Source organism: Phascolarctos cinereus, unplaced genomic scaffold, assembly GCF_003287225.1.
Source record: "Phascolarctos cinereus isolate Bilbo 61053 unplaced genomic scaffold, phaCin_HiC Scaffold_4;HRSCAF=312, whole genome shotgun sequence".
NCBI lineage: Eukaryota > Metazoa > Chordata > Mammalia > Diprotodontia > Phascolarctidae > Phascolarctos > Phascolarctos cinereus.
The window spans coordinates 167595949-167618257 of NW_027555847.1; positions in this window are offsets into that span (position 1 = coordinate 167595949).

Here is a 22309-nt window from a genome sequence, read left to right on the forward strand (position 1 = left end):
AAGCCCCCATCTCCATCTATTCTGAATTCTCTGCACTGAAGCCAGTGATATTTATCTGAAAGAGAAGAAATAGTTCATCAAGGGCAAAGCAGGTAAATTTACAAACCTAGAATGGGACCTTCATAGGGCTGCTTTGTAAAGGCTAGTCTTAAAGAATGGGTAGAGCCGCTGCTGCCTAAACACTATGAGCCATCCATTTCTGGCTTCCAGTATCTTCCCTGCTGGCCTGTCAATGATAACTGAAATACCCTTAGGTTGAAGGCATTGTTGCCTGTTCAAATTCAATTCAGTTAAAAATAAGAGTCCCCACTGCTACCTAATAAAGTCAAAATTTTCCAGCTTGGCATTTTGCAGCCTGGAATATAGGATCCATTAAAGGCCCTACGTAATCTGTCTCCAACCTACTTTTAAAATCTTTGTTCATATTTCTGCCCCTCATATACCTTATGTTCTTATAAAATAAAACTACTTCAAAAGATATCAATCAAATTTACTTAAAAAAATAACTACTCACTATATTTTGAACATATCTTTCCACTGCTACAATGGGCTCATGCCATTCTCTCTGTGTGAAATGGCCTCCTCCAAGCATCTGCACATAGTGGCTTCTTATCATCTCTAAGATCAAATAGAAATTCCTCTGTTTAGTAGTTCGTGTTCTTCACCACCTGGCTCCTTCATATCTTTTCCAGTCTTCTGACAGCTAGGTGGTACAGTGGATAGAGCACTGAGCCTGAGGTCAGGAAGACATGAATTCAATTCCTGCCTCAGGGACTTATTAGCTTTGTGACCCTGAGCAAGTCACCATTCTCCATTAACCTCTGTCTCAGTTACTTCATGTATAAAATGGGGATAATAATAGCCTCCACTTTCCAGGGTTCTTGAAAAAACAAATGAGATAATATTTATAAAATGCTTAGCACAATGCCTGGCACGTAGTAGGCATTTAATGTTCTTAGCCAATGTTTGTTGACTAACTGTTGAAATCTTACCCATTCTTCAAGGTTCAACTCAAATTCTTTCTTTTTGCATAGCCTTTTTAATCCCTGCCTCTCTGCTCTGAAATCCTATGATATTCTGTTTTGAGTTCTATCTATTATTATTTATTTATGATTTTAGCACTCGACATACTGCTAGCTCCTTGAAGGCAGGAATTATGTCTTAATCATCTTTCTGTTTCCCTTAGTATTAACATAAAACTTTATCCATTGTAGGCACTCATAAAATGTCTGTGGAATTAACTTTTACAGATAAGGAAACTGAGGCCCAGAGATTACAAAATCAGTGACTTAGAGTGGAAGGAACCTCAGAAGCCAGCTAGTTGAACCCCTTTATTTAACAGACAGGGAAACTGAGGCACAGGGAGGTTAAATGACTTGCTTAAGGTTGCATGAATATGAAGCATCAGAGGCAGTCTTTGAACCCAGGACCTCTGACTCCACAGCCAGTGACTTATCCAAAGTCATATAATAAGTGACAGAGGCTAGAAGCCACATGTGTTGGCCTCCTACCCTGTGCTCTTTCTTTTATAATTAGCTCCATCAGATAATTTTCAATTGTATCTCTAGTTAAGAGAAAATTTTGCTGTCCCCAGTAGAATGAAGAAAAAGTTCCTGACATGCATGGACCATTGTTTAGGAAGGACCAGTTTGTGAAGGCTCCTAACCTAGGGCCTGGAATATTATAAACACTTTATAAATACTTCTTGGATGAATGCCTAGGAGGCCTTGGAAAGCCTGGGGGCAGCATGAGATCACTGGACACATGTAGACAGGGTTCCAGAAAGCAGGCAAGTAATCTTAAAGGTGGGCGTATTAAACACTGAAAGTCCACTTGGCCTCCTTCAGTTTTGACAAAGGGTGTCCCTGTGCGTCTAGGCATGGTTTGTACACTAAGAGTTTCAAGTGTACTAACTTGAGAATGCACAGACCAAGAAAAGTTCTCCCTGATTCTTCTGCAACTTCCCAGCAAAAGGACTGGCTGGTACAAAGATCTGTGCAATTCTTAAAAAGATCTAAGGGTTTTAATGCATTGCAAGCTCAGTGTGAGCCAACAGTGTGATAGAACAGTGATAAAAGCTGTTTTAAATTGTTCAGGATTAGCTAAATTATAGTCCTGCTATACTATGCTTGGGTCAGACCACATCTGGAATTCTGTGTTCAGTTCAGGGTGCCGTAATTTTGGAAGGGAATTAATATATTTGGGAGCAGATGAAGGCAAACAGGATAATGAAGATCGTTGCTCAGGAGGACCAGGTGAAGGAAATAGGGATGACTACTTTAGAGAAGAAAAGATGAGGGGAGGAGATATTAGCTGTCTTTAGATATTTGAAGAGCTTTCAGGTAGATTAGGACTATTCCACCCCAGACATCTTCTTGTCTTCCACTCTGTTGCTAAAACTTCTAGACTGCTAGACTTCCAGAGACATGTCATGAGGAACTGAATCTGCATGTTCAGCTTTGGAATTCATGCCCTGGGACCCCTTCTGTCCGAACTGGTGAGTGTGTGAGTATATAACTAACTAGCCCCAGGCACACTTCATATTCTTTTGTTCCTTTCCCAGCTCCCCCTCTCCATCAAATCATTATTGCTATTGCAATTCTCCTGAAGAATAACAACTCCTTTCTCACCACCATTCTTAATCCTTTCCAGAGCACAGCTCCATTCCCTATCACTCACTCCTTATGTGTTATCTCTCTCTGTTAGAATAAAAATTTATTAAGAGCAGGGATTATTTTGTTATTGTATTTGTAGCCTCAGTGTTTAGCACAGTGCTTGGCATATGGGAAGCAGCATTTAGTAAATGATTTTTCATTCATTCATCATTCATTCATTCATTCATTCATTCATTCATTCATTCATTCATTCATTCATATTCTGCTTGGCACCAGAAGGAAGAATTAGAAACAATACGTGGAGTAATAAAGAGGCAAATTTAAGCTTGATCCTAGGAAAAACTTCCGAACAATGAGAGTTCACCGAAAGTGGAATAGGTGACCTTAGACCCATCTAAGATCAGAGGTAGTGTGTGTCCCCTCAGAGGCTGCGGATGTGTGTGGAGAGTTGGGGGTGGGGTGGGCTTCAAGGCTAGATGATCATTGGTTAGGAATGTGGAAGAAGGAAGTCTTGCTGAGGTATGGGATGGACATAATGGCCACTTAAATCCCTTCCCACTCTGAGATTCTATAATTCTGCTCATTAGCTTTTAGGCATGGCACCCCCAGGATTCCAAGGACGTGTTTATATGTGTGAAGCTGCTTTGGTCTAATTTAAGATCTGCCAAGATGTCAGCAATGAGAGCTCTCACAGTGACTGTGGGTAGTTAGTACAGGAAGAAGTTGTGCATCTCTTCTGTTAAACTTTTGGATTAGGAATGCCAAGTGGGTTAACCCATTCCTAGTCATCCCGTTGTAAGCATGGGTTTATCAGGTGAGCGTCATGTCCCTAGCAGAGAGGATGGGCATAGGAGAGGGAAGTTTGAATGAAGCATCAGGAGAGTACAGAGCATGGGGCATGGAGAAGGGGAGAGTCATGGGAGTGGATGACATTGTGTACCTGGGAATAGGGTACTTCCCTAGGATTACATCTGTATCTACATACAGAGAGAAGAGAGGACACAGAGAAAGAAAGAGAGAGAAAGGGGGGCAAAGAGAAAGTGAGGGAGAGAGGGGGGTGGAAAGAGAGAGAGAGGAGAGGAGAGAGGAAACAGAAAGAGAGAGAGAGAGAGAGAGAGAGAGAGAGAGAGAGAGAGAGAGAGAGAGAGAGAGAGAGAGAGAGAGAGAGAGAGAGAATCTCTGCCCTTAAGGTCTGAAAAGTCACAAAGAGAGGAGACCTAGAGGAGTTGATTTACCCCTCCCCCTCCCCATAGTAGCAATGGGCATTGTAGGTTTCAGAAGGTAAACAGTAGAATATTGAGGACAATCTTTTTTATTTCATAAAATATAAAAGACTTTTGATTTTGTCATGGTTCCTACCCCACAAAAAAATAGGTCTATCTATACTCTTTTGAGGGAGTTGCTTGATATAGGTAAAAGTTAGTTGACTTGCCCAGGATCACACAGCTAATTAAGTGTTAGAGTCTAGATTGGAAACCAGGTCATCTAGTGCCTGTAAGTCATAAGGATCACAGATTTAGTACTGGAAAGGACCATCTATATCAACATCCTTATTTTACAGATGAGGAAGCTGATGTATCAGAAAGTCATACAGCTGGTAGATAGCAAAGCCAGGATTTGATACTGGGTGCTTTGACTCCAAATGCCCTTTCCCCCCACAGTACCTGCATACTTCATCATCTTTCCCTACAGAATCATAGCCGAAACAGGTAGGAAGTCAAGGGATCACCTAGCCCAATTCTTTTACTTTACAAATGTGAAAGGAGACTGTGAAAAGGGCAATGACTTGCCCAAGGCCACATAGCTAGTAAATGGCATAAGTGAAGCTTGAACCTAGACCTTTTGACCCCAAGTCCAAGGGTCTTTCTTCTATTGATCCAACATACATACATACATACATATATACAATCCAATATATAATACATAACTGAAAAGCCTTAATGTTTAGGTGGTGGGGTCATTTCCCCCGCTTTATTCTACTAGAAAGGAATAAAATAAGGGCCTCATTCCCTCCTACCCACATCAGAAAATGTTAATTATGGCCTCAGCTGGTCAAAGGGCCAGGGGGTAGAGCAGTTCCAAGAGCAAGACTTGGTTTGGTGCTTAGTGACCCTGCCCTCAGGGCAATTGAAAGAGACCTACCCCCTTCCCCTGGGAGGTGCTGCTCCAGGTTGAGGGCACTTGCCTACACTCCATAAAAGGGTCCAGCCCTGGAAATTCCTCAGATTGATAATGAGAGTACACAATCCAACCTCTTCAGAAATTTACTATTTATGAAGTAGCGGGTGAACTTCTCCAGCCCCCAACCCAGTGCCCAGTAACTGGCCCCCAGCTTCTCCAGCCCCTACCCAGAAACCAAATCACCAAATCGGGTTTGGATTCTGCAGGAGGGATGATACTTGTGGTTCTTTTTTTTGAATAGCATTGAGAATTGTGTGCAGGAATCAGAGGGCAGGTTAAGGAAAAAGAAAAAAAAAACACAAAAAATTTCAAACAAACCAAAACCCTGAACTCTGCAGAAATCATCTTGCTGCTAACGCCTGCAGTACAAGCGCCTCATACAAAGAAGGCATTGCCTCAGTTTGGGATTCAGGTTTGAAAATCTCTTCCTGAAATGCTGGGTTGCACCACAGCCAATTGTTACTAAGAAGTCATCAAGTATGGTTCCCACCCCCAACCCCCAGCAGACAAATCCTATCTATGAGAACAATGCCAAGCTACCGGGGTCCCTGTTGTGTATTTGTACAGCAAATCCAGAGAGCTTTGCTGCACACCTGCATTCAATTTTCTTCTTTAGATTCTAATGCAGGAAAAGGAATAATTCACAAAACATGCATCTCCATCTCTAATCTCTATCACATTATGATCTATTTCTAAACACATGAACGTGCATACACATCTGTTCCTATGCATGTACAGATACACACACACACACACTCACACACACAAAATTAGCTGTTTCAGTAGAAATCACCCCAGCTCTGTGAATTCATTCATGTGGGTTCTTCCTGCATTGGTGCAGATAACAATCTTTGCAGTGAGATATAATGGAAAGAGCACCAGATTTGGAAATAGAAGACCTGGATTTAAATACTGACTCTGCTGTTTCCTAGCTTTGTGGCCTCAGGCTAGTGACAACCTCTGTGGACCTCAGTTTCCTCATCTGTGGAATGAGTGAATTTAAACATGATGAGGCAATTGGTGCAGTGAAAAGAACACTACATTTAAAGTCAAAGGACCTGAGTTTGAATCCTGAATCTGCTATTTCTGATCTATTTGACCTTGTATGAGTCACTGGACCTTTCTGGGCCTCAGTTTCCTCATATGTAAAATGAGGTGGTTGGACTAAATGACCTTAAATGTCCCTTCTAGATTGAAAACTGTGATTTTATAATAAATGAGTGTAAGTTATAAATCTTATGGTAAAGCATCCATGGCTTCTCAACTCGTGTTTGTCCATAAATCCTTTATGAAAGGAATACACTGTTATACAATGAGCAGACTAGAGGTTTTCCTTTAATTCTTTAAGTATGTTGATCGCTCCAATAGAATGCTCAGGCTAGACAATGATTATTTCTCATTCTTGCTACACGACTAGCTCATCTTCCTTTCCAAGTCATACTTATTCTTGAGGGTATATTTCATATCGCTGTCCTTGGCCAAGTAACCATGATTATTATGCTAGAGTCTACTTAAGGCCTTCTCCTCACGCATATCTATATATGTATGTATGTATATGTGTATGTGTGCATACAAGGTGACCCAAAAGCTTAAATAGCTCTAAACTACACTAATACTTTTGGAACATATACACATACACACAGAAATGCAATATGCCTATGAAAACATGGATGTATCTACATATGTATATAAACACATATAGATGTGTGTCCATAAATAAATATGTATGCACATGCATACATGTGTGTGTGTGTATTTATGTATGTATCTCCCAAAAGTCTTAGTGTAGTTTGAAGCTATTAAAACTTTTGGGATACTATGTACACACATATATATATATATATTTATTTATAGAAACACACATATGCATACACATGGGAGAAGGTGGTAAATAGATCCTAGCATAGTAATAACAATTACTTGACTGAAAGAAGTCATATGAAAGAAGTCAAGAATAGGTATGATCTGGAAAGGAAGATGAGCTAGCCATATATGAAGAATGAAAGACAGCCAATGACTAGCCTGAGTGGTCTATTGGAGCAATCAATATATTAAAAGAACCAGAGGAAAGTGTCTAGTCTATTTAATGTACTCCAGTGTATTCCTTTCATAGAAGATTTATGTAAAGGCATAGGTAAGAAGTCATGGGTGGCAAGATATCTATATATCTATAGATGCTTATAGGTATGTAAATATTCACACATGCATATATGTACAATGCATATATACATATGTGTGCAGATATAGACATACACATGCATGTAGGCATGCATGTATTTTTGCCAGGGTAAAAAGTTCAGGTGGTTTATTGTCCTTCCATTACCTCCACTTTCCAGGCCTGTTTCTTTTGCTGCTGCTCCAGGGAACTCGGTCCCTTGGGGGTTGATTCACTTTATACATCTCAGCCAGGCTGAATCAGACTATCTGTCCAGGGGTCTTTCTTGCCAGATGTGAGTGACCAAGATAAAAGATTTAGATGTTGGTTTGACAACCAAATTCCAAACCAGTTCTATTTCTTCTTATCTTCTGTGAGTATACTTGTCCCACCTACATGTACTTTCTGAAAGCATTGTTTTATACCAATATTCAAGCTGTTACTGTGTTTCATCATCATCATCATCATCGTTGTCACCGTCGTCGTCATCGTCGTCGTTGTTGTTATCATATTCACATTTATATACTGTTTTAAGATTTGTGAAGTCCTTTCCTTATGATACCCAGATAAGGTAGGTGAAGCCAGTTATTTACATATAAGGTGTAATTTGTGGTCCCCCCCCTCAAGCTTCCTTTATCTAAAATTATGTATCCCTTCCTCCCTACCTCTGCTCTTTCCAGTTAATTCCTCTATTAGTCACCCTTTTCTATTGTGGTAGTTGAGAGATAAGGCTAAATTACACATAGGTTCTTGGAAGGGATGACACATTAAGATATCATTGCCATAATTATTTTCTCAGATGCCATATCAGGGAATGAGATTCCTAAGGGGGAATATATCACAGACTAGGAAGAAGAGAGAAAAAGGTACAGAGAACTTGGGATACTGAATGGAAGTTCATTGGACCACTCCTAAAGTATAGAGGTGGCACTTAAGGGGAAGTAGAAAGATATGGTAAACCAGTTTTGGCTGTTTTACAATTTTACCCAAGGCTAGCCTGATCAATGCTTTAACTGAAAACTCAAGATTAGAATTTGTTACTTCAGGGGTATTTTTTGATTGAAATAGCAAATCACTCATTGGAACAGAAATGTGAAATAGATAACAGAATATAAGCAACAGAACAAATCTCTAATCCCCAATCCATGAAAGAACACAGCCTCCTACACTAGTTAAGAATAGAGCATACCATGGACATTACATGTTCTGAGGTGAGTTAGTTTTACATGGTGGTTGAAATACCTTCCATGGCCCTATTCTTTGGAAAGTGGCTGTGCCTTTAGGCCTATTTTTGGCCCTACCTCTTAACTCCCTTGCTGTGGACAGAGAATTCCCCTTTCCCCATCTGTTCCATTTAAGCTCTACATCTGTCATCCATTGAAGCCATATCTCCTGATATTGCTTACTGCCTCAGAAGCTGACATTTACTGATTTTCTGCCAACCCTTTGCTGGCATATGCTGGTGCTATCATTTGTTCCTGGTCTAACAAATAGGCTGTAGTATAAAAGGTACTTTAAAAAAATGCTTGTTTATTGGCCTGGCTTCTTCTTTCTTAGGGGAATGTTACTGTTCTTTTGTGAGCTTGCCCCAGGCCAATAGGCCTCAGAGGCTACTCAGTATATTTTCAGTTCTTTTGTTAAAAAGTCTACATCAGACCCAGATGGCATACAGTTAACAGTCAAAAATTTTCCTACTTACCTTGCAGAATCATTTCCATTCCACAGTAACATTTACATTTTAACAGTGTCTTTTAAAAACAATTCCTTAACCCCACTAGTGAGCAATGGTGAGAATTTCAGTTACTAATGGTAGGAATTTCAGGTTTCATGATAAGCCTGGTCGGGAAAGAGGAGAGGGAGATATTTAGATACTTTTAGTACCCCTTAAATCCAACTATGCAAGTATTCACTTATTTTTTCAAAAGATAGAGCCAATTCTGAGTTTATTAATGTGAGCATTTATGTTTCCCTCCATGCTATACCTCTTCCTGTGTATTCTTCTTGGCTCTCTAATTTTTCTGGCTGTTATGAGGAGGCTGGTGAGGCTTCTTGTTGTCTTGACTATATAAATCACAGGGTAGGAAAGAAGCATGTTCTTGGGTTAAAACATACCAAGAAAAAAAAAAGATTGTTGACTATTAGAAGGAATAGAAGATCATTCTATTGGGAAGGATAAAAATAAATCAATACATTGAAACAATAATCAATCGACAAGCATTTATTAAGTTTCTAGTATGTTCCAGGCACTGTGCTAGGCACTGGGGATACAAATAGAAGGGAAGTAACCCTACCTACTCTCGAGGTGCTTATATTCTAATGGGGGACACAAAATTTACACATATAAGGACAAAGAGAACAAATAAGAAGAGAATAAATACAAATAAATGCAAAGTGGTTTGGGAGGTAGGGCACCAGCAGGAAATGGGCTCAATCAACATTTTAGAGTGAATAAAGTTATTGGATTCCTCTTTCTTCTGGACTGGAGTACAGATAAGAGTACTGGATGTTAAAGTGACCAAAGTAGCTACTCAACAGAAGGTGAAGGGAGGAAAGAACATAGCAAGGAAAGCAAAGGGGGAGAAAAGTTGGCCCAAGTTCATAAGCTCATTTGGGGCCAGTCTTACCCCCTTACATAAAGTTCCCAAAGGTAGTGTCTAACACAAAAGCTGCTGTCCAGGCCATGCCAACCATATACCACAGCAGTGAGCTTAGGAGAGCTTATGAGAGTGGCATTTATAGGTCACTCTCTTAGAGAACGATAGAGGGAAGATGACATTGGGCCAGTATCCTGGAAAAGGCCAGTCTGTTTTGGGAAGGGAGAAGAAAAGCTCTTTCTTCACTTGCAGTATTCCATTTAAGTTAATTAAGCCAGAAGCGTATGACTAGGGAATGAGATTTGACTTTAAAATGAAAATTAATCATCCCTGTTGATTTTTTCTTTTCTTTTTTTTCAGTATTTGTCTTTTGAATGTCTACAACCACAGCCTGCTGCAGGGTGTGTGTACAATAAAGCAACATTAATTAAAATGCTAATACATATTTTAGAAGATGCCCAGTGGCAGCAAGGATGAGGCAGACAAAATTAGCACAAAATCAGAAATAACAGCCACTAGTGGTTGGTCCCATTGGACTTGGCCAGCTTAAAAAGAGAGGTCTAGTACTGACAACTAGTATTCTGGGCCAATGGCTCAGGATTTGTGTTTTGATTTTTCATTTAGGTGTTGAATAAAAAGTGGCTCTTGGCAATTATATGAAAGTATAATGTTTTCACACACAAAGCAGTTAGTCTAGTCTACAGTCAATTGTGGGTCCTCAATACCGATCGACCTCCTTTGTCTCCAATTAAAGGGCTAAGTCTGAAAGACTACTTATTCTATTTGCAAACCTGTTGAAAGGTTCAATGATCACTCAAAGGATTTTAATATACAAGCGAACAAACAACCCAATGATTAGCCTTATGAACCAGAGTAAACACAAGCATAATTTTTCTCTTTATCCAACTCAACAAATATGATGATAGTATTTAATAATGGCCCTTGAGGAAGCAGTGAACATGATTCCTTTAATAAGCAAACTAAAAGTGTGAAAACAGAAATGTTAAGAACACCCACGTTTACCAATTTGCTAGATTCAGGGCCAATTCAAACTATTCATGGGCTCTGGAGGTGGTTTCTCCTCATGTGAATTACTCCCTATTATTTATATTAGAAAGAGTTGTAAATGAACAGGGTATGGCAGGGCTGCTTACCAGGGAAATCAGAATCGGTATTTTGCATGGCAATTAGAAGACAGGTGGTAATGAGATCCCAGGGTTTGTTAGAAAAGACAAAATCCTAGACAGGAGGACGAGGCTTTTATATGAGAGAATGAAATTAATCATGGCCATCAGTGTCTAGAAACAGCTTGAGGAAATCCTAGAAGCCAACATATTTCCATAAAACATTTCCAGATGTTGCCTTCCTGATAAGAAAATATCTTATGCCTTAGAGGTAAGAACCAAGAGACCCCCTCTCACTTTCCCTTTGTCATTAGAAAGAACTTTTAGTAAGTTTCTGAGGTCTTAAAGATTTTATCAGTATGATCCCAGGGAACAGTCTTTGAGATCATACCAAACTTTGGTTGTGAAATTAAATCTGAGCCTATCCCAAATACCTTCCCTATACAACTTTATCACTGACTATTTCCCAACAAAGATCCACATTTGGGCCAGATGGCTCTGACATTTATTCCTGCTCTAACATTTTATAACATTTTCACCCATTCTATGAGTTTAGCTGCCGTACAGATGATAAGTGTAATGTAGTCCAAGTACATAGACAGACTTATTGATGGATATTAGGATAACACCCAACTTCTGCCTCCAACTTCCCACTTCCACTTAGAGTTCAGCACAATGGAAGATCCATCCATCACCTGTTCTGATCCCAAGGTACATTTATTTCTGTTGTTGCTAAGCTTCTTACCACTGTCTTTGGTTCCTGCTTATAAATGTTTAAAAATACTCACTCGATGCACAGTGGGGATTATATCCTCTCTCATTTCCTAAATGAAAAGCAACTCATGCATTATTCAGAAAAATATTGTATTATTGAACAAAGGATAGGCTCATTCATTCCTTATTATACATTCAGGTCTTTGCTACCCTTTTAGTGAATAGCACATGTCTCATCAGGGTTCTGCTGAGGGGTTTTGTAAACAAAAGCAGAGATCAAAGGTGGCCTATTTATATGGTAAAATTAAGAGATTACCAATAAGAGATAATGGTTTGTTGCAATGCTACAGTACAGAGAGAACTTCTAACATATTTACCTGGCAGAGTTGAAAGTTATCCAGCTTGCAAAGATGGTACCCAGGAGCACAGGGGTGAGATTCCACAAAACTGAATAGTTGCTGAAGTTTTCTATATCCATACTTTCCCTTTCTGGTGCCTTTTTTCTTGGTTTTCTCTTGCTTTCTCTCTGGTACCCAGATACTCTGTGAACATGCTCTTTTAAGAGAGGAAAGCATTTAGGAAACTAATTTATATTGAGGTACTAATATCTTCCCAGGGGTGTGTGCAGATTTGTTTTTTAAAGGAAGACCCCCGTAAAAGGCAAAGCTTAGTTCAAAGGAACAAATCACTAATGATGGAATTTTAGGCTGCATAGATTCTGAGTAGAATTATTTATAAGGGTAGCATTTATGGTGCCCTTTAATTCACACTATATAGGCTACTTCATACTAAGAGAATCATAGAATCAAAGAATTTTGGATCTAGAAGAGGGATAATTTAGCTCAACCTATTCACCAAAACACATTAATTAAGTGCTTACTATGCTCCAGAAACTGTGCTAAATGCTGGGACTGCAATACAAATGAAAGCAGAATGAAAGCTAGTTCCTGCCCTCAAGAAGCTTACATTCTAATGGAAGAAGATAATACACAAAACGGAGCTGAAGAAGGGGATGGGGCTAAGGTGTTGTAGAGAAAGCCAGCAGAGGTAGGAGAGACTAGGCTGGCCTGGGCGACTTTTCTTAAGTGGAGATTCTGTGAGGAGTCATGCAATCAAATGGAGAGGCCTCAGGCATAGAGGGTACTTCCTATCTGTGAATTCTGGACCTGAGGTGTACTTTCAGGATGAAGAGTTTCTGGGGCATGATATAGAAAGTCTGGAGCATCCTGGAGAGGTGATTCCTTTTGCAGATGAGAAATCTGAAGCCTGGAGAGTGATTTGCCCAAGGTCACGCAGCAAATGAGTGGCAGAGCAGGGACTGGAAACTGGGTCTCCTGAAAATGCATTAAGGTAGTTCTCAAATTAAGTGAACCCTGAAGCAAATATTCTTGCCAGCTGAATCTTCTGGTTACAATGTAATCCAGTCAGTATTTCTGGGGCATGGAATGTGTCCTCATATAATAACTCATGTTTATGTAACATTTCATTATAACATTATATATTTATTTGAAATAATATTATATACAGTTATCCCTTCCATATCACAGAGGTGTGAATGGTGGTGTTAGGGCTCAGCTGCCCCTTGATGTGGAAAATCTACATAAAATATTTTGGCCATCCCTCTGTACCAGAGAAGTCTGATTTGTTTTTCTTTTATGGAGTGTTTATAGTACCTGATTCTAAAATTTGGGTTAAGTATTTGGTCACAGGCTCTGTGTTATCTGCTGTCCTTCGATTTTTGTCGATGGCTTCTGTAAAACTCCTCCAAAATTGTCGTTTAATTTCTTATGCTGATTCACCATATATTGAAACTGTGATAGGGAAAGTTGGATGTGAATAATGTAATATATAATCATATGTTATCATAATAACAGTTCCCATTAACAGAACACTTTGAGGCTTACAAAGTATATTCTGTACAATGCCTCTGTGAGATGGGTGATATAAGGATACTCATTCTACCAATGAGTCTGCTGAAGCTGAGGGAAGCTTCGTAACTCGTCTTAAGACTACCTAGCTAGTAAATGTTAGAGCTGGGACTGGTCTTCCGGTCTCTCTCAACTCAAAGTCTGGGACTCATTCCACTTTAATATACATGGTTTTAGTGACTTTGGTTTCTTCTATGTCATCTCAATCAGGTTGGGGGAAGGGCAGGGGCTGGAGTAAGGATGGGGGAGATCAGCAACTGCCAACCAGGGGAAGGAGGTAAAGATTTTATCTTTGGTGTTCTAATATCCCCCTTTCAGTATCCTCTTCTTTCTTTTTCACATTCCCCTCTTTCCCCCTCCTCCTTCTCACACTGTTTAAGGTATTACCCTCTTCAAGAAGAAGGCACATTTTAACAGAGAAACTTGATAGCACAGTGGATAGAGAGCTGGGCCTAGAGTCAGCAAGACCTGAGTTCAGATTTGGCCTCAAGACACTAGCTGTGTGACCCTGGGCAAGTCACTGTCTCAGTTTCCTCAGTAGTAAAATGGAGATAAATGACAGCTCCTACCTTGTGGGGTTGTTGTGAGTGAAATAATATTTGTAAAAAAGCACTTAGCACAATACCTGGCACAATGTGGGCACTGTATAAATGCTTATTCTCTTTGTCCCAATAATAATGCCCTAAATTTATTGAGGCAGCTAGGTGGTAGAGTGCATAGAGTGCTAGGCCTGGAATCAGGAAGACTCATCTTCCTGAGTTCAAATCCAGCCTCAGACACTTATTAGCTGTGTGACCCTGGGCAAATCACCACCCTATTTGCCTCAGTTTATTCATCTGTAAAATGACCTGGAGAAGGAAATGGCAAAGCACTCCAGTATCTTTGCCAAGGAAAACCTCAAAATGGGGTCACAGAGAGTGAGACATGACTAAAAATGGCTGAATAGCAACAACAGATTTATTGAGGGCAATGCAGTTTGTGAAGGACTTTCATTCTCTTTGTTTCATCTGATTCTCACAATAGCTACCTGAAACAAGTAGATTATGGTGCTTTGAATAGGTCAGTACTCTGACCCTAGACTCCTCATTTTATCTCACTGGGTTTTAGAGTGTGCATCTTTAAAACGGGACAATAATATTTGCTTCACCTACTTCGTGGACTTGCTATGAAGATCTAAAGCCAGAAGATGCAAAATTTGCTTTGAAAAGTTCAGAATGCTATATAAATGGAAGGTATTATTATCATTTTTCAAAGGGTAAATGCTACAGAAACTCTAGATATTAAGGGTTTGCAAGTTGCTCCTACAAGAAAAGACATAAACAGAAGAAACAGACCTCCTATAAAATCAAGCTAATCTTCAGTTAGGTAAATTAAGCTAATTCAATTATTAAGTAAGCATTAGACTAGGTGCTGGGGATACAAAGTTGAAAAATGACCCATTTCTTGTCTTCAAGGAATGTTTAGTCTTATTGAGGGGATAAACCCTGCAGATAAATGCACATATGTGATAGAAAATAGCATCTGGAAATGTGAGACCAGGAGAAATGACCTAAGAAAGTATGAAAAGAGAATGATCACTTTTAGCTAGAGATGTGAGAGGAAGGGGAAAGAGGGAAGACTTCATGGGAGATAATAAAGCATAGCTAAAATATAATATGGCACTTTAAAATTTGCAAAATACTTTTTACCTACATTATTACCTCACTTGATTGTTACAACATGGAGTTACTATTGTCTTCATTTTACAAATGAGGAAACTAAAGCTCAGATAGATTGAATGACTTATCTGTGGTCACCCAGCTAGTAATTACCAGAGATGAGGTTTGGTTCCAGATCTAGCACTTTCCCTCCATATTATACTCTTTTTCTAAGGCTGGAGATGAGAAAAGACTACATTCCAGGCATGGGGACCGGCCTGGTATAGCCAACTGCATAGAATTAGGAGGGTATAGAATCAGAGTTTTAAAAAAATTCAGTTTGACTATAACATAGAGCTCAGGAAGAGGAATACTGTGACAAAAGGTGGGAAAAGTTGTTGTTGTTTGTCCTTTATTTTTGAAGAGGATCAAAATATCACAGAGTGAATAGGGTGTTAAGTGAGGCAGAGTTGCATAAAGTCATCAGCCTCACTTTCTCTTCTAGAGTCATTCAAATCCAATGGCAAGACAAAAGTTAGGATGACTGGTGATGGCCAGTGATGCAGTGACCTTGTAAGACCTCAAAAGACCTTGCGAGATGCAAGAAATGGCATCTATGTTTGACCAAGCTCTGATCATTTTACAATGCTTGCTTCACCACATTCATGGCCATCAGGACAAATTGTTCTCATTGGCCCAGTCCACTGGGGCAAGTCTTCACATCCATCGGATAGACACCTCCCTAACTCACTGATGGGTTTGGCCCAGTCCACTGGGTTCAAGTCTTATCTCTGATGCATCCTGCCTTTGTGATCTCAAGCAAATCCCCTTTCTTAGGATCTCAGTTTCCTTATCTGTTAAAAAAGAGAGGGTTCTGGTAGATGGCCGCTGAAGTCCTTTCTAGCTCTAGTTCTATAAAGCATTGCTCTCAATACCTTCTTGAAGCTCCTTTCTATACTCCCAGGGTCTTTTTCATAAAACCCAAGCTCCTGGACCTAGTTGCTCTCTGGAGCTGGCTGCATAATGTTACCATTCGGTAATAGTAATAATCACTGGCTCTGTCTGGAGGGGTCTCATGAGTGCTAGTTCTTTACCCACTTTCCCAAATTATCTCATTTTGATTTAATTCCCCAGAAAATAGAGCAGCTGCTTTACAGGATGCTCTGAACAAATCACATTAGGGAAAATTCTGCTTTGGGTTACAAATTTTCAAAATTAACAAATAACTTTAAAAGGCTTCCAGTAACTGGATTCTGCATCTCAAACACAATTGTTATTTAAATAAGCATTTTGAACTAGCTCCTCCACCACTTTTAACTTGTCTACTTCTTTTTGGACTCAGGATAAACATTAACTATTAAACTTCTAGACATATTGAGTGACCTAGGTTCTACTTGGTATCTACTGGGTAAAACTAACTGGGTAGAATTAGGTAGAGTGGGAGGCTGTTTACATGGTTTGGTTACAAGGAGTGCTGAGAAGGCCTCTCTCCTACCCAAGGATGACTCCTCCGTGGTCTGCTGTTGATGCCTGGAATTCCATTGTTAGAGATCTATTCCTTTGGTTATTCACTGTCCCATGTTAAAATGAATGGCCCTCCGAAGGAGTAACACATTAACTTAGCATACACTAACACAATGATTATGAATGAATTTAACATATTATTTGCAACCTAATAGTTAGACGACTGAAAATTTTGGTGGAAGGGCATTAAACAGTGCAAGGGTACTTAAGCCACACAAGCTTAGGACTGAGATGATGGGAGGACCCTAAGGAGAGAATTCACTTACTGCAAAGTTTTGCTTGAGTCTGATCCTGTGTAGGTATAGAGGGTTTTTAAGAAACAAATATCCGAAGGAGTCTGTGATAGAAAGGGCTAACCAGTTTGTGCCCACCAAACTCAATTTCAGTTGAACAATTAATATTAATAAATACATTGCTGAATGAAACATTGATTTCATGAGTATCAAGCTGTCTGTTGTCATTGCTATTGGAATGCAGTGTTCAAGGAGGAAATAAGCGTATGACATAGGAGGGGAAAAGTAATTGAAACTGTATTGTAGAATCCTTTAAATGTCAGTCTGGCATTGAGTGACCCTTTGCATGGGGATCACTGTGTCACCATCACTCAGTCATAAGGTACCTACATAAAGATAAGTCTTCATACAAAGTTGCTAAAGGAAAGGCTAGGTTCTTGGGGTGCTATAAATGAAAAGATTATTTATATAAATCAATACGCCTAAGACAGAGCTATGACTATGGTATCCCTCTACTCAAAAATCTTCGGCAACTCTCTGTTTTTGCAAGGCAATCAGGGTTAAGTAACTTGCCCAGGGTTACACAGCTAGTAAGTGTCAAGGGTCTGAGACTGGATTTGAACTCAGGTCCTCCTGACTCCAGGGGTGGTGCTCTATCCAATGTACCATCTAGCTCCCACAGCAACTCTCTATTGCCTTTAGGATAAAATACAAAACTCTGAATCTGGCATTTAAAGCCCATAACAATATGGCTCTCATTTATCTTTCCTACCACGATAGAAGCCTAATAAATGCTTATTCCATTCTGTTTCATATTGCTCCCCTTCATATCCTCTTTATTCCTGTCAAACAACTCTATTAGGTTTTCCTGTAGGTAATATATCATTTCCCACCTCTCTATGAATGGTCCTCTATGAATGGAGGGAACTGCTTCTTCACCTCTGCTTCTTGGAATCCCTAGCTTCTTTCGAATCACAAAGGTCAAACTACACAACTCCTTTTCTAATTTCCCCCAGTTTTTGGTGATCTCTTCCTCTTGAAATAACTTATATTCACTTACCTGTCTATCTTCTGCAAAAATATAAATTCCTTTAGGAAAGGCACTACTTTCTTTTTGTCTTTGTACAACGCTCCCTTCCTGTACCTAGCATACAGCCTAGTACAAGAGTGAGAGTCTAATAAATGCTCATTGAACTAAATTGAACTGCCCACTAACATGGGCTTAAAATTATCTCACTTAGGATTATTAGATCCTGAAAAAGAAAATTAAATGAGTCAAAAGTTCCCAAGGACAAAAGGAATTAATTGGTTAGCTGGATGGTGAATTCTGCTTAACCATCTCATTATGATGCATGGAGATTAAATTACTGTAACCCTAAAATACATTGATACCATAATCTAAAATAAGATTCAGGTTCCATTGGTGCAAGCAAATGCAATTATTACTCTAGGCTGAAATGTGGGTGTATTGATTCTTCTAGTGCTTTCCTTAGAATTTATTCCATTCATCAATATAAAAGAGCATTTTGGACTCAGTTCCCTGGTTTGGGACCATGCAATATTCTTCTTCCACATGACTGTGTTTACGGCCACAGCTGCAGGCAGTTCAGTAGGGTTTAAAAGTGTGTAAAAGCAGTGGGAATGGTAAATTATAAAGCCGCAGCTGGAATAAGGGACTTCTTAACCTTTGTGCTTTAGACACACCACTGCTCTTCTCTAAGCTAGGTTTCTTTGCCTTATTTCTGTAACTCCTCAGTGATTGAATCTCCCTATTACCTTGACTTCACTTATTGATATTATCCTTGATTTCTTCTATTTTAGCTTCTATCTCACAGCCCCCAAACCTGCCATCTTCACCTTCATTCCTAGTTGCCCTACTACCATGGAAAGAACTCTATCTGTGGTATACACCTCCCAGGGTTCCTTCAATAGGGAGTTTCATTTGAGTACCCTCTTCGCTGCCCAAATTACATTTCCAGATTGTTGTTGTTTGTCCTTCATTCTCAAAGAGGACTATGACATCAGGAAGGTGATGCCATGACTTGCAAGTGAATTGGATTTAAGTGAGGGAGGGCTGTGCAAAGTCACCAGCCTCACTCTCAGGACATCTCATTGTATCATATATTCTGGTCAGGACTGTTGGAGTGGGGAAAACTAGCACCTTCTGGATTCTGGCAGCATTAGATTTTCAAAATTTGTGCTATTATTTCAAACACTGATTTGACCCTTACAGAATGTTCTAATAGTAAGAGACCAGAAAATATGAGTTTTATTAAATACATTTCATCTATGAATGTATTTATTGGTGTTCATTACTAGAATGAATTGAATTAAAATTAATTGAATTGATTTGAATAGTGTTATTGATCATGGATTTGTTTTTCCTGTATTTAAACTCAAGTGAGTTTTGAGGGAAATTTGGATTTTGATGAGAATTCTCTGAGAATTGCCTTCTTGGCCCATTGGCAATATCAATATGGTAGAACAAAGAGATGGTATAGTGAGCACTGGCTTGAGGAGATGGTTCAGTAAACATACCACTTCCATAAAAGAATGTTTTGAGCACAAAATGAACCATCCTTTTGTTGCCTTACTGTTGCTCCCTATAGAATATTCTTTTTAGAGGTACATGGCGGCATGCTGAATAAAGTGTTGGGCCTGGAGTCAGGAAGACTTGAGTTCAAATCCAGACTCAAACATTTACTAGATGTGTGACCTTGGGCAAATCACTTAACCTATTTTTGCTTCAGTTTATTCAACTGCAAAATGGGGATAATAATAACCCCCACCTCAAAGGCTTATTGTGAAGGTCAAATAAGAAGGTATTTATGAAAAGCACTTTAGCTTTTAGTGTCTAAAACGTAGTAGACACTCTCTAAATGCTTATTCCCTTGCCTTTCCCTTCTTGACTTCCTTTGCTGTTAGTTAGATCATTGCTTTCAACTCCCTTTTCTGCTCCCCCATCCCCTACCACTATGTATGTTTGATTCATTATTACTGGTGGACTTTAGTTTGATTTGTCAAAGCCTCTGGCTTCCCTCTTTTGGACAATAGCTTGGGCTATGCCCTCTTTCCCCTAAGAGAGTTCTTTCTCTAGGTGTTTTTCTGTAGATACTCAACTGTGCATAGAATGCAAAGGGATTTTACCCATATTTGCTAAAGGTCATAATTATCTTGTGTGATAGTCTGAGATTTACCTTAGGCATGACTGTGACAGAGTTAAGAAGTGGTTCCTGAGTAAGGGAAATGGAGGGGCAGGAGGAAGTGGGAAGTACAAGAGATAATTTATTGTGGATTAGTCACTTGGTAGCTGCAATGTGAGAATAGATCTCTAGGTAGTGAATAGAAAGGAGGATGTGCATCCAAGTGTGGTCTTCTGAAGGCAATTCCTTTTTTGTGTGAGGCAATTGGGGTTAAGTGACTTGCTCAGAGTCACACAGCTAGTAAGTGTCAAGTGTCTGAGGTTGGATTTAAACTCAGGTCCTCCTGGCTCTATGGCTGGTGCTCTATCCACTGCACCTCCTAGCTGCCGCCTGAAGACAATTCTTAAAAAGCATAATATTTGGTAGTGAATGTAAGAGAGGAAGGGCATCTGAATGTTATTTCTCAGGACTTATTCTGTGTTTAGAGTGAAGGCATTTTGAGTTGTGCATGCATTCGGAGACCAGGTTGTAGAGCTAAACAGAGGTAGGTGTTCCCTGCATATATAGTTAGAGAGGTTGTACAGTGTTGGGTCCTAGTTCTGATATTCAAAGACTATTTCCAGTGTTTGGGAAACTATGGTGACCGAATCCTTGAAGATATGAGATAGTTGTTCAGCATAGTTCTGAGCTAGCTGTAGTCTGTTTCCACATAGCAAAAGAGTAGTCAGACAGAAGAGGGCCAGAGCCCCAAGAGTATCAGTTTGAATGGGTCTGTGACATCTGGTTCTGATGATTTCCTATAATCATTGATACCTACTTATCCTAGCCCTCTGAGGAGAAGGAGTTCACATTATTATTTTATAGTACAACAATCTAACTTGGGGCTTAAATGATGGCTGAGCTGTTGGTTGGTCTGAGATTCCCCAACTTGGGTGACCTAAAGACCATGTGACTACAGGAACAGAGAAACCAGATTCTGTAAACTATGATCCCATTATCATTTGTCACCTAAGTAGAAATAAGTGGGTGACCCTCACAGTGCATGAAACCAATACCCTTTCTAATAGCACTACCATAAATTTCCTAGTCTCTTTTGCCAAACAGACAAAGGAACTGCCATGGTCCCTGGTCTAATACAAATTGTAATGGGCCTTCATTCCCAAGCTAAGGAGGCTTTTGGTGTACTCCTCTGGTGGGTCAGTCTGTCCCCGGGCCATACCTTTTGCCTCATAGAAAATATTCTTCTATTACAGAATGTGGAAGAGTTCCTCTAGTGGCTCAATAACATTTATGATACCTCCTTTTGATCCAATCAACCACTGGATTTGCTCACTATAGTAGTGTTGGAATGCTGTAGTTCTACAACTGAAATTGCTTAACATGTCATGCAACACTCCTATATTCCAGTTTTTGGAAAGGCTGGCCGTATCTATCTACAACCCTAAATTAAGTAGCCTATGTCACAGAGAGTCTGGTTTTGTTTGTTTTGTTTTTACTATATCTTCAAGAGAAAATGAATGAAATCTTAGGGAAATGCAGCTTCATTATCATCTGGAGACAGTTAACTATCGTGATGACAGATACGGTATGAGGCATAGAGAGAAAGCACTAAGGGAGTGTTTTGAGAAACTGGGCAAGTCAACTATCATCTTTGAGAATAAAGATATTTTGAGCAAAGTTCCATTAATCCATATCTTACAAAGAAGTTATGCTGTAGGTAAGAAATCCTAAAAAAAAAAGTGCTTGAGAGACTGACTGCTGTCCTGAGAGAACTGAATGATGGGGCTGGGGTTGTAGTACTGAAGAGGAGTCAACAGTCACACTTGACAGTTAGAGAAGACTCTGGCTACAATCTTTCTCATAGCTGACATACTCTGGAAATATTTCTTTGTATTATTTTTTCCACTGTTAAACTATGTGGCCAATAGCAATGATTCGCATTTAAACCTATGAAAGGATGATGATAATTAATGGCAGAAGGCAGAGCTGCTCAACTCATACTTGGCTTATTTTGTCTGCCAAGGAGAATGATCTTTGAATTTTAATAAAAATGGCAAATAGGTCATTGAAAACCAAGATAAATAAGGAGCAAGTAAAATAACATTTAACTGTTCAGGAAGGGAACTTTGAGTCAGCAGGTCCAGACAATTGGATTCCTGGGTATGGAGAGAATTGGTAGCTCTGACTCTGTCAGACAGACAGACAGAGACAGAGAGTTTATGGGGAGATGGTGAGTTTTCTTGTCCATTTATAGACTGGGATGACATTCAGAGCTAAGCAATGAAATAATGAAAACTTGTCTTTTTCTATTCATTTAATATGAAAATAATAGAATATATCCCTCAACTTCTTTAGAAACTAGGTGTTTATTAAATTCAGAATAAAACAAAGAAAACAAGGCAAAATAAAAATAACCTAGGTAGAAAACTAATTTTTAAAACGAATCAGTGGCAGATAGAGA